Source organism: Castor canadensis, chromosome 10 (genome assembly GCF_047511655.1).
Source record: "Castor canadensis chromosome 10, mCasCan1.hap1v2, whole genome shotgun sequence".
In the NCBI taxonomy this organism is placed as follows: domain Eukaryota; kingdom Metazoa; phylum Chordata; class Mammalia; order Rodentia; family Castoridae; genus Castor; species Castor canadensis.
Genome location: NC_133395.1, coordinates 75464493 through 75480294, shown reverse-complemented (window position 1 = coordinate 75480294; position 15802 = coordinate 75464493). Strand labels below are relative to the sequence as shown.

The 15802-nt window shown below is 40.1% G+C and overlaps 1 protein-coding gene across 8 annotated transcripts in view; it reads right to left on the bottom strand.

Moving 5' to 3' along the window:
- Positions 1-12434, bottom strand: part of Katnal1 (katanin catalytic subunit A1 like 1) — an 81273-nt gene extending 68839 nt beyond the window's left edge. For 3 of the 8 annotated variants that reach the window (XR_012436272.1, XM_074043617.1, XM_074043619.1), the window contains exon 1: positions 11689-11879. The gene's annotated coding sequence lies outside the window, so the exon portion shown is untranslated. Of the gene's footprint in view, positions 1-11378; positions 11546-11688; positions 11884-12085 lie in introns of those variants that run through there. The other 5 variants (XM_074043614.1, XM_074043613.1, XM_074043618.1 and 2 more) reach the window with 5 other exon arrangements.
- Between the last annotated feature and the right edge of the window lie 3368 nt (positions 12435-15802).

The window sequence follows — 15802 nt, the reverse complement described above, 5'->3', positions numbered from 1 at the left end:
TCAAACTGTGTACGTCTAAAACTGCCTTTACTCTACCCTCATGGTTCAGTGATAGCTTGGCCAGCTATTAAAATCCTAGCATAGAAATATTTTTCAGAATTTTGGAGGCACAGTTCTATTGCCTTTTAGATTTCAATACCAGGTTAAGATGAATAAAATCACTAGGTGCCAGTTGTGCATACTTGCAATGCTAACTACTTGGGAGGATGACGGTGGGAGGATGGAGGTTTAAGATAAGCCCCACAAATAGTTCTCAAGACCCCATCTCCAAAGTAACCAGAGCAAAATGAACTGGAAGTGTGGTTCAAGTGGTAGAGTGGCTGCTTTGCATCAAGCCCTGAGTTCAAACCTCAGTCCCACCAATTAAAAAAAAAAAAAAGAAGTCATTCAAATTCCTGATCCTTCATATAACATGCTTTTCCCCTCTTCTGGAAACTTGTAAGGAATTTCTCTTTAACATGATATTCTTTGAAATGGGTCCATTTGGAGCCCTCTAAAAGTATATATTAATGTTCTTTCCAATTGCAAGAAATTTTCTGAATTATGTCATTAATAATTTCTTTCCTTGTTTCTGTTTTCTGAAATACCTTTCATTCAAACATTAGACTTCCTAGGCTGGTCCTCTAATTTTCTTATCTCTTCTCTCCTATGTCCCATCCCTCCTGCTCTGTTTTCTTGAAGATTTTCTCAACTTATAATCTAGTTCTTCTCTGGGTTTTTTTTTTTTTTTGATTGAGGTATATAATTTATATAAAGCACACAATTGATTTTTATACTGTATACCTTGTTTATACCTGCTATAGTTTGGATCTTAAATGTTCGCCCCAAAGGCCCTTATGCCAAAGGCTAAGTCCCCAACTTAGAGCTATTGGGAGGTGGTGGGACCTTTAAGAGGTAGGACCTAGTGGGAGATCTTCAGTCACTGGGGCAAGCCCTTTAAGGGGCCTGGGAAACACCAGTCTCTTACTCTGTCTTACAATGTCCAGCAATGAGATGAGTAGGTTTCCTCCAACAGGTGCTTCTGCCTTATGTACTGTGCTACCACAGGGCCAAAGCAGGGGTTCATGGATTGACCCCTCCAAAACTATCAGCCCAAACAGACCTTTCCTCTTTTTAAGTTATCTCAGCTATTTTGTTATAGTAATGGAAAGTTAACAACACTAAAGTAATACCCACATCAAAATACAGAACACTTCCAGCTCCTTAGACAAACACTTCATGTCCCTTCCCAGTTAATATTTTCCTAGAGTAATCTCTATTCTACTGTCTGACTCTATCAATGAGTTTTGCCTACTTTTTTAATCTGCTTTTTTGAGGTGACATTTTCATACAATTAAATTCAAAAATCTTTTAATATACAAGTTGATGAGTTTTGAGAAATGTATCAATTGCAGAACCACCACCACCATAGAGATAAAGAACACCTTTGTCACTCAGGAAACCCCCTTTTGACATTTTGCAGTTAATCCCAACCTTCACCATGCACTCTTCTGTTCCCTATAGTTTTGTCTGTTCTAGAAAATTGCATAAACATGTACACCGTGGTGTTTAACTTCCTTCACTTAGAACAGTATTTTTGAAATTCAACCCTGTCCTATGTATCAGAAATTTGCAGCTTTTTATTGCTTAAAAACGGATATGGATATAATAAACTTTGTTTACTTACTCATCATTTCTCCATGAGGCACTTTGCAGAAACAAGCACAAAAGTACAAGACACAGGCCTCACAATACTTCTGCATAACATCTAACATTACAAGATACAATGAAAATAACCCACCATGAGGGACAGTCACATGAAACAACATGTGGCAGAATTATGCCAGTATGTAAAGCACCTGGTAATCTATAGAGAGCTACTATAAAAATGAGTGTATGTAAAAATATAGAACAAGACATTTAAAAATGAATAAGCGCATTTGAAAATCAATCTAAAAGAACTTGGTAGCATTAAAATACATAGTCAATGAAACTAAAAACTTGTGACTAGGGAACATGTCAGACACAAATGAAAGGAGAATAAACCAGAAGAGCGAGGGTAGAACTGCCCAGTACGCAACACATAAAGACAGAGGAAGCATGCAAGATTAGAAATGCAGAGGAGGCCCATCATGTGTCAGTTATGAATTCCAGAAGGAGAAAGTGGGAGAGACAATATACAAGCCCATCATGAGTGAGAATTTTCCACAAGTGACAAAACATAGTATTTCTCAGTTTCAAAGTAAGTTTATACCTAAAGACAATGTAGAAGACTGAAGAATTTTTAAAGCCATAAAGAAAATGGTATACTATCGGCAAAGGAAAAGAAAGTATACTGATACCTAACTTTTCAAGAGTAACACTTGAAACCAACCTAGAAACAATGGAATTAATATATGGCAGGGGGAGAAGGGGCTGTCAACTTAGAAATATTTACTAAGCTACATTGGTCAAGTTTATGTTTTTATGTAGACAATATAAACACTTCAGACAGAAAAGCCTGGATATGAATACAGGTACCACAAATTTTTAGTTGTGGTCTCAGGCAAATGATGTAATAGGCCTCAATTCTGTCTATAAAATAAGGAAAACAGGGTATTTTGGAATTTTAATGTGATAATGAGTTAGCATCATTCCTGACATATATAGTAAGCACTGAATCAATGTACAGTATTATTTTTACTTCAAACTCAACATCAATACAGAAGTCTTGAAATTTAGTTTTTAAAATCTCCTTTAATATAAATTAGAAGAGTTTGTAGGTTTTCTAAAAGATCAGGTTAAATCTAAAGGAGACATGAGATATTTTAGCAATTTCTAGTACTTGACGACAGTTCTCTTATTTTGAGTTTAACATGTATTCAAAAATAAATTCAGAATCTTCTTGCCATACTTGGTGTTGAAATGATCCAGTAATGTTGCCCTATACAGAAGGACCCAAGCTGTACTTCAAGGAGAGTGCTGCACTCAGACTGAGAAGAGCTTAGTTTAAGTTCAAGTTCTGACTAAGAAGAAGGAAAGTTAGTTTATTTGGTCCAAGGTAATTACATGTCCTCCTCCCTGGCTCAGATCTAAACACAAAACACATGACGCCTTGGTGCCAACCTATCTCTTCAGCTCCATCCCCAGACACTCCCTATCTTTTAAATCTGCTATCCCCCACAACACACAAACACATGCAAGCATTCTCTCCTAATGCACTTGAAATACCTCATACCAAGCCTAAACATACAACTAGGAAGTTAAAATGGCTTGTATCCAGAACCCAAACCCACTTGGGATATCATTAATCTAATTCTCCTTTCTAATTAAATCTTATTTATAATTCTTTTGTCTCCACAGTAATGATTTTTAAGTAGGAAAGAAAACATTTTTCCAAACTAACTTCACATGAGTGATGTCTGTCTAGTTCAACTATGCTTACGATATATACGGCGCTAAGGAAAAAAATCCGATTTATACTGTTTTCATCCTCACACTTCCGTATTTCTCTCACATTGCTCATTTTCCTTTTATGAGTGATTACGTTCCTGAAAGTAGATGCTTATTTTAGAAACACTGAAGCAGCCTCAACTATAGCAACATGGACACTAGTTAGAACAGTAGAAGCAAAACAACAAATCAAATTTGGCTGTAAGCATTTTGTACTGTACTGAATTCTTCTGTCGAAGTTCCACATACTTAAAATGTTTCTCCAAATCACCAAAGTCTAGTTTACTTTATGCAATGAATGCTATAAATGTAAGCAATTAAGAAAATATGCCACTTCTCAAATTAATGCATCTTGAAGTATGTTTTAATAGCAGTAAGTTAACCTACTATGTGAGTACTTACCATCAAAACAGTTACCTTTTAAAATTATAATCCCCTTCTCTCTATGCTGAGTAACACTCTCAAGGATTGTAGCGTGCCATGAACAAAAAGAACATAACCTAATCATCACAAAGCCAGATATAAGAGAAGAATGTTCTGTAGCAATGAAACCTTTTCATTTATTTCCTTACCTGAACTCATGTCTCAAATACTTTGGAACAGAAACATAACTGTTGGTGACACATAAAAGAATCTAGACATGTGGTCCTAAGATCTTAAACATTTGTCAGGAGTGAGCATCACAATAATTTTTTCCAATGTACTAAATTCCACAGACATCTTTAAATCTCACAAAACATTTAAAATGTGTATCCTCTGACACTTTGCCTCAAGACAGCAGTTTAAACTGTCAATTTTATCTTAAATGCATAAGTACTATGAAAAGAATAGTAGCAACACTTATTGAATGCTTACTCTACATTAGGCAATACGATAAAAATGGCTCTGTACACATCTCATTTTTATTAGTGTAAATTAATTGTACACAGAGGTTTCATTGTGATATTTATGTATATACATATCATGTATTTTGATCTAATTCACCGCCTCTACTATCATCTTATTTAATCCTCACAAACATTATAAAACAAAAACGATTACCTCCTATTTAATAGAAGAGGCAGCTGAGTCTTGAAAGAATTTAACTTGTCCATAAAATCTGGATTCAAACCCAGATATGTCTAACTCAGAGTCCTTCTGGCTCATTACTGTTCTCCTTCCTTAAATACCTTCAAAATAATTACTTCCTTTAAAGTTATACAGCTAATCCAAAAATTCATCTCATTAGTAGAGATGAAATAAATAATGAGTTCGTTCCAGCTGCCTACATAATTAAGAACTATTTGGTTCTTAATTTCAGTGTTTAGAACAATACAAAAAAATTTTTTTTAAATCTCTGTACAGGAATGGAGGGAGAAAGGGATAAAGAGAGAGATGAAAGGGGTGAATTCAACTATGACATATTGTAAGAACTTTTGTAAATGTCACCAATATACACCAAGTACAACAATAAAAATAAAAATTAATGAAAAATCATCTGCTTCAAGCTAGGTGCTGGTGGCTCACACCTATAATCCCAGCTACTTGGAAAGATGACATCAGAAGGATCCATGTTTCAAGGCCAGTCCAGGCAAAAAGTTCACAAGACTCCATCTCAACTAACGGCTGTTGCAGCAGGAGGCTGGCGGTTCCAGGTCAGCTGGGGCAAAAAAAATTGGCGAGACCCCAACTCAACAGACAAAAGCTGGGCAGGATGGCACCTGCCTATCATCCCAATGACAGCAAGAAGCATAAAATAGGAGATTCATGCTCAGGACTGCCTGGGCATAAAGGAAGATTCTATCTTCAGATTAACCAGAGGAAAAAGGGCTGAAGGCATGAATCAAGCAGTAGAGTACCTGCCTAGCAAGTGTGAAGGCCAGAGTTCAAACCCCAACATCACCAAACAAAAAATAATCTGTCTCACATTACTTTATCAAGTAATTTTATTATATTTATTTGCTTATCCATTTATTATCCAATCTACACTACTGAGTAAGTATGTATACTAAGAAATTACCTACATATATATAAGGAACTACGTAAGGCTACATGGAGTTTACTAAAATAATCACTGACTACAAAGAATACATCATAACACAGAGGAAATAAGAGCATAAAAATAACTACAGAAAATGTGTTAAATGACCTTTCATCAATATTCTTCTTCAAGTAGATAAGAAAAATAAAATAAGATCTACTGATTTCCTATATTCATTCATTTCCTCTTCCTACCTGCTAACTGCCAAGAAAAAGAGAAAGGAGAAAATATCAAATAAAAAAGATACTGAAGTTTAAAGAAACTCATATCAACAAAGGAATAAATAAGAACAAAGAGGGTGGTGCACACCTGTGATCCCAGCACTTGGAAGGCAGAGGCAGGAGGACTATAAGTTCAAGATCAGCCTGAAGTATACAGTGAGACCCTGTCTCAAAATGAGATACAGAAATTCAAGTGGCCAAAAAACACATGAAAAAATGCTCACCATCTCTAGCAATAAAGGAAATGCAAATTAAAACCACGCTAATATTCCACCTCACCCCTGTTAGAATAGCCATCATTAGCAACACCACCACCAACAGGGGTTGGCTAGGATGCAGGGGAAAAAGGAACCCTCTTACACTGTTGGTGGGAATATAAACTAGTACAACCACTCTGGAAAAAAATTTGGAGGCTATTTAAAAAGCTAGACATTGATCTACCATTTGATCCAGCAATACCACTCTTGGGGATATACCCAAAAGACTGTGACACAGGTTACTCCAGAGGCACCTGCACACCCATGTTTATTGCGGCACTATTCACAATAGCCAAGTTATGGAAACAGCCAAGATGCCCCAGCACTGACGAATGGATTAAGAAAATGTGGTATCTATACACAATGGAATTTTATGCAGCCATGAAGAAGAACAAAATGTTATCATTCGCTGGTAAGTGGATGGAATTGGAGAACATCATTCTGAGTGAGGTTAGCCTGGCCCAAAAGACCAAAAATCGTATGTTCTCCCTCATATGTGGACATTAGATCAAGGGCAAACACAACAAGGGGATTGGACTTTGAGCACATGATAAAAGCGAGAGCACACAAGGGAGGGATGAGAATGGGTAAGACACCTAAAAAATTAGCTAGCATTTGTTGCCCTTAACACAGAGAAACTAAAGCAGATACCTTAAAAGCAACTGAGGCCAATAGGAAAAGGGGACCAGGAACTAGAGAAAAGGTGAGATCAAAAAGAATTAACCTAGAAGGTAACACCCACGCACAGGAAATTAATGTGAGTCAATGCCCTGTATAGCTATCCTTATTTCAACTAGCAAAAACCCTTGTTCCTTCCTATTATTGCTTATACTCTCTCTTCAACAAAATAAGAGATAAGGGCAAAATAGTTTCTGCTGGGTATTGAGGGGGGGGGAGAGAGAGGGGGCGGAGTGGGTGGTAAGGGAGGGGGTGGGGGCAGGGGGGAGAAATGACCCAAGCCTTGTATGCACATATGAATAATAATTTTAAAAATGAGATACAGACAGACAGAACACAGGAACAGAGAATTGAATACAGGAGATGAAGTTACATTTTTTTGGTCTGCAAACAAATCAAAGCTACCAAAGAAATAAAATACATTGGGGTTTTTTGGGTTTTTTGAGGGGGGGAGGTTATCACCTTAAAAAACACAAGAATATACCACAGCTAGAAACTTACTGAGCATTGATAGATCATAAGAAAGTTTCATTTAAAAGAACAACTGCTGACCAGGCAGGCGCCAGCGGCTCATACTTGTAATTCTAGTTGCTAAGAAGGCAGAGACCAGGAGGACCACAGTTTGAGACCATCCCATAAATAGTTTGAGAGACCCTATCTCAAATATATCCAACACAAAAAAGGGCTGGCACAGTGGCTCAAGTGGTGGAGTGCCTGCCTAGCAACTGTGAGGCCCTGAGCTCAAACTTCAATTCTGCCAAAAAAAAAAAAAAATTGCTGAATCATCTTATAGAATCAAGTCATCATTTTTAATGTTAAGTACTAGCTAATTAACCTGCTTAATGTTCAAGTACAGTCACAGGCAAGACCTCTTTGTCAGACAGAACTGGCAGTCCTGCCACATTGTTTGGAAGGAGAAGAAAGGGAAGAGAAACGTTCAGTTACTAAACACTTGAGAGATTATCTCCACTAAACTGTTTAATCATATGAAATAGTATTAACACCTTTAATATGATAAAGAGTACAGGTTTGGAAAGATGTCTATGATCACAGAGAAAATAAAATATAGCCCCAGAATTAAACAACAGATATGTTTAACATTTTTCCCTACACCACATTCAGTAAATGACACTTTTAGGTCGACATTCTAAATTCAAGAATATCACTGTAGATATGGGCATGGTGGTACAAACCTGTAATCCCAGCACTCAGCAGGTAAGGAAGGAGAATCATGAGTTTTAGGCCAGCCTAAGCTACATGGTTGAGTTCTAGGCCAGCCTGGGCTACACAGCAGGAGTCTACCTCAAAATAAATAAATAATCCCTGTAACTGTTGAGAAAATATTCATCAAAAAGTTTAATATGGGCCTTTCTAATTTTACTCTTACATTTATCAAAGGAGGTAATAGTTGTGTAATTATTAAAAGGATAAAGCTAAAATGGTGAGGAATTATCCAATGATCAGTTCTTGGCATACCTTTTCTTCTCTTCACATTCAGTTACTGATTTCCCCCAATATTTTAAGCTCTCCCCCAGGAAATCAACCAAAACTGAAGGCAGAAAATTATACACTCTCATGTTTTGTTGCCAGTGACAACTTCTAACCTCAGCTTGGTGAAACTATTCTTACTTGCCCTAATGGAGTAAGGACAAGTATGGACATTCCACAATGTCAACTTCAAATCTCCTCTCTTGGTTTGAACTCCAATTTCTTCTCTCATCAGCTGACCTCTATTCCTATCCACCTCTTATAGACCATAAGCTCTGGACTCTCATCTCTTTTCACTCAACCTACAAGTATCCTTACCCATTCTCACATCCTTCTCTGTCACACTGCCTAGGAATCCATCCAGCATTTAACTGGCAAATGCGACATTGATTCAAGACCGAGTCTTTCACCCTGCTCACCCCATCCCTTCCTGCATTTAAAACCTCTATCAGCTCTCCTCCCCTCCATCTCTTCCATCTTCAAACACTTCCTCTTTATTGGTTCATTCCCTAATAGCTTATCAATCAAAAAAGTCAATCCTACAAACATTTTTCAGTTAGTTCCTCATCTCTTCTCTTTCACAGTCAAGCTCCTTCAAAAAGAAGTATGACTGGAAATTTTATATTAAGGAAATACTCTCAAGTAGGATAAAGAGATTATAGTTAATATCTTTTTAAAGAATCTCGAACTTTTTAAAAGACACATACTGAAATAATAATAGATTAAAAAAATGCTGAGCTTAGCTTCAAAATAACTGATTTGGGGGTCAGGGCTATAGAGTAAACAAAACTGGTTATGTGTTCCCTCTTCAAGGCAAGTGAGTTACATGGGGTCACTGTTCTATTTTGTCTTCTTTTGCATATGTATCATTATGGGAAACTTTAGGGCCTTTTTTGTTTTGTTTTCTCACAATGTAGCCAGGCTGGCCTTAAATTCCCAATCCTCCTGTCTCAGTCTCCAGAATGCTGGGATTACAAGAGTGTACCACCACACCAACCTTTTAAACATTTTTAATGAAGTTCATGCTGTTTCCTAATTTACAGTTTTTAAATGATTTCTAGCCATGAAATCTACCAGACATTTCTCAGCATTTTGCTAACTTGTCCTCTCTGAGGCACCTGATACTCTGGACCACTCCCTGCTTATTTTCCTCCCCTTATGCTTTTGTCACACTGCCAGTTCCTCTCCACCTCCTAACTTCTTCAGTCTCCTGGTGGAATCCCACTTATCCTCAAACACAGCCCCTCCAAATATATGCTTGCACGCGGGCACACACACACCTTAAATAATGCTGCTTCCAGAGAGTTCCACATTTGAACTTCTTTTCATTTCTACTCATTCCTCCTCCATGAAGTCTACAACTTCAACTTATCTATCTCAAACCAAACAGTGATGTCTCTGGACATCAAACCCAAACACATCCCTATCTCCATACCCAACAGGCACCTGGAACAAACATTCAAAACTGAACTAACCCCTCTTCATCTTTCACAACAAAAATCTGCTCCTCCTAATCTCAAATGGTTTCATTATCCTAGACAATCATCCTAGACAAAAACCTAGGCATCATTTGTTAGAGGGTTCCAAATCTTCTAAGCTCCCAACATCCAAAGCCTTAAATTGTATCAATTCTACCTCTTAAATACTCCTCAAATCCATCTCTTTCCGCAACCCCAACTGCTTGGTTTAGACGCTCTTCGTTTCTTTACTAGACCTTTTTCTTTGTCTACAACTGGTTTCCCTAACACCACTCTACTAATCTTTTCTTCTCTAGGTCTATTCTCCACAATAGAGCTAGAGTTATCCTTCTAAAATATAAACCCAGTGACACCACTACTTTACCTGAAATTAAATGGTTGCCTCATGTTAAGAAAAATTTTAAACTCTGATCAGAGCACCAACTACTTTAAGATCTGGATTCTCCTACTACACTGCAAGTACTCTTGAGGTCCAGTCATTTAGAACTACCAAGGGTTCCCCAAATACAACATACTAAATCTCTCCTTTGCTCATAGGCCATTGGCCTAGAATGACTTTCCTCATCCACTCGCCAGTGAAAGCTTATCAACTTTTTTAACACATGCAGTCAAAAGACTTCATACCAAAGACCTCCCCTGATCACCTTAGACAGAGTCAAGATCTTTTTACCTACTGGTAGGCCAAATGGTGTCAGTGGTTTAGACTGTGAATTATATCATGAGTTAGACTGTACCAGTTATAACTTTGGGCAAGATCTATAAACCTAGTTCCTTGTCCCTAAACACCTTCATTATGAGGACTAAATATAAGAAACTGTAGCAAAATGCTCTGTACTGTGCCTCACAGAGTAAGTACTCAATAAAACTTATAGTTATATTATTTACTCCTATGGCAACTTGGCATGTATCACACTATTGTGATATGACTATTTGCCCATGTGGGACACAGGCAAACACATCTTTTTAGTCCCATCACCTGGCATAATACCAGGTAGCACAGTAGATTCTGAACACATTTTGAATGAATTAATAAAACACCTCAAATCCCTACACTACATAAGGTCTATTTTATTCCTAACAGTCTTACTAAACACTTTGTTTCCTTATACAAAATTGTCACTTTAAATAAAATTTAGGGGTCATTTTGAGTGAAAAAGAATCTTAGTGTGTTCCTGGTCTTTTGTTTGTAAAAACATTCTCTCTCTCTCTCTCTCTCTCTCTCTCTCTCACATACACACACACACAACTATCAATGATTTCCCAACTCACTCCATAAAATACCAAAATTTTAGGTCATCCACCTACTGAAGACTTTAAATGATAGTGAAGGTAGATTTTCTAAATTTCTGTCATCTTCCTTACCACCAAGCCTTTAATCAACTCTTGTGACTAACATGTATTCCATGTCATTTTTTAAAACAAATTAGAACATGGCATTTTCCATTCTGAAAACATACTCCTGAGAAATTCTGAAAAACACTGAACTCATCCAAGAAAATAATCACTATTACCCACTGCTTAAGGGAAAAAAAAAAAAAAAAAGGCCATGCTTTAAAAGTTATTGGGTGGTGGGGGGGTGTAGCCCAATGTATTCACGTGAGTAAACGTAAAAACCATAAAATTAAAAAAAAAGTTACTAGTAATTTAAAGTTTAAGTAATCCTTAAAATAGAATCAGAGCATGTGAAGGCAGTGTTCAGGCTGGGGGGGTGGGGATTATATCCACAACCTTGACCCTCAATAGATAAAATGCAAAAATGGTTTAAAAAGAAAACACCGGATAGCACCATATAAGAACAGCAACTTTCATCCACTTCCACACTTACCCTTTAACCACCACTGCCCTGTGAGTAATTACTAACGGATGGGTTTAATATCCCAACACCTCTGAGCTACTTTAAAATCGGCACGGTTCGACCCCTAGAATAAACGTAGCAGGGGGTAGGACGGCCTGTTAAGTGACGGTTTCTGGGGTCTCGCATTGGGTTTTGCACCGGGCGGTAGCACCGGGAGGCCCGGGCGGGGCGGCAGCCCCCCAGACCCCGCGCAGGGCGGTGGCCGGCGGGTGGGGCGGGTGTGCGGCAGCCGGGCGGATGGGCGGGCGCGCCCAGCCGCGGGGCGGGGTGCGCGTCTCACCTCACGTCCGTCTCCCGGCGCGCAGGGCCCAGCTCCGTGACCACCCGGGAGACCCCTCCAGACAAAGAAAGACATTCGTCCCCTCCGGGACCGCTCAAAGTTTATCGGGCTGGGACCGATGGGCGGCCGGGGCCGCCGGGCTCTGTAGTTCGCGGAGACAAAGTCACCCCGCCACCGCCGCGAGCCCGACGAGCCGCTGAACTACCATTCCCAAGATGCTCCGCGAGCCGGGCGCTCGCTAGCGCTCGGGTCCCCCTCCTCACCCGGTGGCCCGCACCCCCGGAACCCCGCCGCGCGCTGCCCCAGCGTCCTCGGCGGCGTGGGTGAGGCGGGGTTGCCAGCTTAGGCACCCCACACCTGTCCGCCATTTCGCGTCCCAGTCCCTCGGGTTCGTTACCTACGTGCCGCAGGTCGGCGGGGGGACCATCCGTGGTAGGGGCGGGGCTCAGGCCTCCGCAGAGTCCGTTAGTTCGCGACGTGCGTGAAGAGGCGGCGTACGGTTGCCATGGCAGCCGCGGGCAGCATGGCTTGTGTGGAGAGCACCAGGCTCTAAGTCAGCTCTGGGAGGAGCCTGGGCTGCCAGCCCGGGTGCGGAGGCAGGGAGGGGGACGGTGACATTGCTGGGGACGGCTGGGCGAACCCGCTCGGGTCGTGGCGTGAGCCCAGCCTCCTGCTGTCCGAGGGAGCAGGATGCCGATGTCTGTGGCATCAGAGGAAGGAGCACCGCAGCATCGCCGCGTTGCTCTCGCGCGTGGGGCCGCTCCTGGCACACACCCGGGATGGGGTGTGTGTTTTCACAGCAGTCACATGGAATTTGCAAGCCCTTCTTGCCATTCTTGGGGAACCGGAAAGAAACAAGTCCTGCCATAGAATGGATTGCATGCACGGCCTTTAGGATTCTCCGGGAGGATTTAGAACCTGTAACTGGGATTGGTCGCCACTGAATTTGGAGCTATCATATTTCTTAGGCCATCGTTTGTGGACTCCCCAGGGCCGTCAGGATAGTACAAACTGATATTAAAGAACGTAGCCTTGTAAAAACTGATTATTAATTCATTCTGGTCCTAACACTTGCAAGCTGTTCACCTGGGGCACCTTAATTACCTGCTCTGATCCTTACCGTTTTCATCTGCAAAATGGAGATAGCTATCTCGCAGTTCTTGTGAGAAATAAACTCATTAGTATGATGAAGCAGTATAAAAGGAAGCCTGGAATCTAACAATAGCTGTCAAACATTAACTATTTAATCCACCGTGATAAAAGTCACAATACTATTTGGCTGGCATGGCAGAAGGACTTTGGCTAAGGAGGGAATGTTCTGTAGTGACAGAAAACTTCTGTATCTTGCTAGGGTTAAGTTACAGAGTATCTACAGATGCCAAAACTCATGGAAAAGTACAATTAAGATTTGCACATCGTACTGTAGGTAAATTTACCTCACTAGAACATAAAATATTAGTTATTATTTGAGCTCTAATAGAAACCAAAGAGATATTCTAGCCCCAATCTCAAGATTTTTATAGATGAGGAAAGTGAGGGCTAGATATTTAATAGGAAAAAAGAGAGGGATCAGGAGTAAATTACTGACCTTAAATGTCTGAAGAAATGGTTGAAAATAGCAAGTTACAATGTTGTCAGGGTCACCCTGTCACTGAGATTTTGTTGAAATGGACTCAAGTCTGTTGTCCATGTCTTGTAGAAAAGCCCAGATCCTCTCTTAAGACTGCCCACTCCCTAGGGACCTCGATCTCAAGGTCATTTCTGGCTGTTGAGTTCTTGCTTTCTCTGAACACTGAGACTCACCTGCAACTCCTCTGTTGCTGCACATCATGGAAATTAACCCCTTTTCTTTGGTTGCCCCCACAGCAGATCTTCTAAAGAGTTGGAGTAGCTAAGAATTTTAAATGAGGGACACAAACTAAAATTAGAAATCCTTCTCTTGAAAGTCCTTTGTTCCCCTCATGGCATTTTTATCCACCGACTCCCATCCCTTTAGCATAAGCTGCAGCCTCCCACTATCCACCATCTCTCTGCTCCCATCTCTCCACTCCTCTTTCCTCTCTTTATACAGCATTTTAGTTAGCTCCATCTCCTAATCTATGCCTTCATGACTACCTACCATTCCTAAACAGCTTACCAGAGTATTTTCCTATGCAAAGAAAGTACCTTCCCCAAGAACTCTGGAGCCAGCTATAAAAATATTTTTCCACCACAGTATATACCTGCATGTTCTGTTTGATTCTGTTCACATGGTAGTTAGTAAATATTGAGACATTATGTATGTACTAGGCATGGTGGCACATTCTGTAATCCCAGCCACTCAGGAGGCTAAGATAGGATCAACAGTTTGAGGCCAGCCAGGACAAAAAAAAAAAAATTTGCTGAGACCTTATCTCAAAAACCAGCTGGGCCTGGTGGTACACACCCATAGTCCCAAGTACTTGGAAGGCAGGATAGAAGAATAACAGCAGCCAGCCCAGGCAAAAACATGAGACCCTATCTGAAAAAGAAACTAAAAGCAAAAGGACTTGGTATGTGACTCAGGTGGTAGAGCACTTGCCTAATAAAGCAGGAGGGCCTGAGTTCAACTCCCAATACCACCAAAAAAAAAAAAAGTTATGTTCATGATCTATCAGACTATCTTTGTAGTTGGTTCAATTATGAAAACTATTTTATTATATCCATGATAGTGGTTTTATTCTATTTCGTGTAAGTATGGAAGCAGATGATAATTGCTGGAATCTGTTATCTAGGAAGAAGAAACCAATGTCTACATAAGCTTAGGTTATATTGTACAGACGAAATGACAGCATATAAGTCATAAAGTCCAGAACAAAATCTGAGCAGGAAGGCATAATGCATAATGGCATCCTATTGAAGGAACACCTGGACCTGTCACCTGCCACTTTGATCACAACTGTGCATATGTAATGAGCATATAAATAGATTCTCCTTTGCGCCTGGAGAAGATGATACTGATCTGCTACAAGCTGAACACATGTTTTTGTAGTAGGGATGAGGTTCACCTGATCCACCCATCCCTCATCTGGTTTCCCTCATGATCAGTTGCTTGTCTCTGTGAGGCAGCTGGCCAGGTTTGTAGTGCATTTTGTAACCATGAAGAAGCCTCCAAAGATAAAGTTGCAGTGAATAACCCTTCTTGGTTTTTTTTTTTTTTTTATGGCAGGATCTTAGAGAATCAGTTCAGCAGGACAAGCCACTTGAGAATGGGTGACAGAAGGGAAAGCAGGCAGCTGCTCTGAGAGGAGCTGGTGGTGGGCAGTCACACAAAGGGAGACTGTGAGCCACTGAAGCGCAGCTGTAGAACACCTTGCGGGTCATGCATAGCTATGATAAAGTTCATAAATTAGACATGGTAAGATTAACAACAATAATAAAATAGGACAATTATATTGTAATAAGTTATTTAAAAACATTGTTTCTGGAACATCCCATTTAATATTTTCAAACCATATTTGACCATGGGTAACCAAAACTGTGGAAAACAAAGTCAGGAATAAAGAGGCACTACTGTATACTGAAGATTTGCAACTTTTTTTGGTGGGGGGGACAAGCAAATTTCATTAGTACACTACTATAGGAAACAACAGGCAGTCTAGCAACAAAGGAAATGTCACTGCTGCTGTTGCACCAATATGGTTGGGGATGGGCTTTTATGGGGTTACTGGGGATCTTGCTGATTATCTGTTTCTTTTTCTGCACCCTCTTAATATAAGTATCCCTGAAGCCTATGAAAGTGTTGGCCCCATTTGTATTCAGTGGGGGGTCCCTTATGAGGAGATTCCTCCAGGTCACTGTTGCTATGGGAGGAGTCAGGAGGAAAGAAGTACTGAACTCCAGCACTCCATCCATGGCCCTTGAAGACCTGCTAGAGCAGAATTTTCCTCACTGGCTCATGGCCTACTAGCAGGTGATGAAATCAGTATAATGGCGCTTTCCCAGCTTTTTAATAATTTGAGTGTAACAAGTAAGGTAGTGCCAGGTAAGTAAAATAGAAAAGAATGCAGTAAAAATTCAAGCTGTACACCCAGAGTTAAGGTACAGCACAGCATTTGTCGAGCTGTTATCTTTTAGCTTCAAACCTACCTGTCTC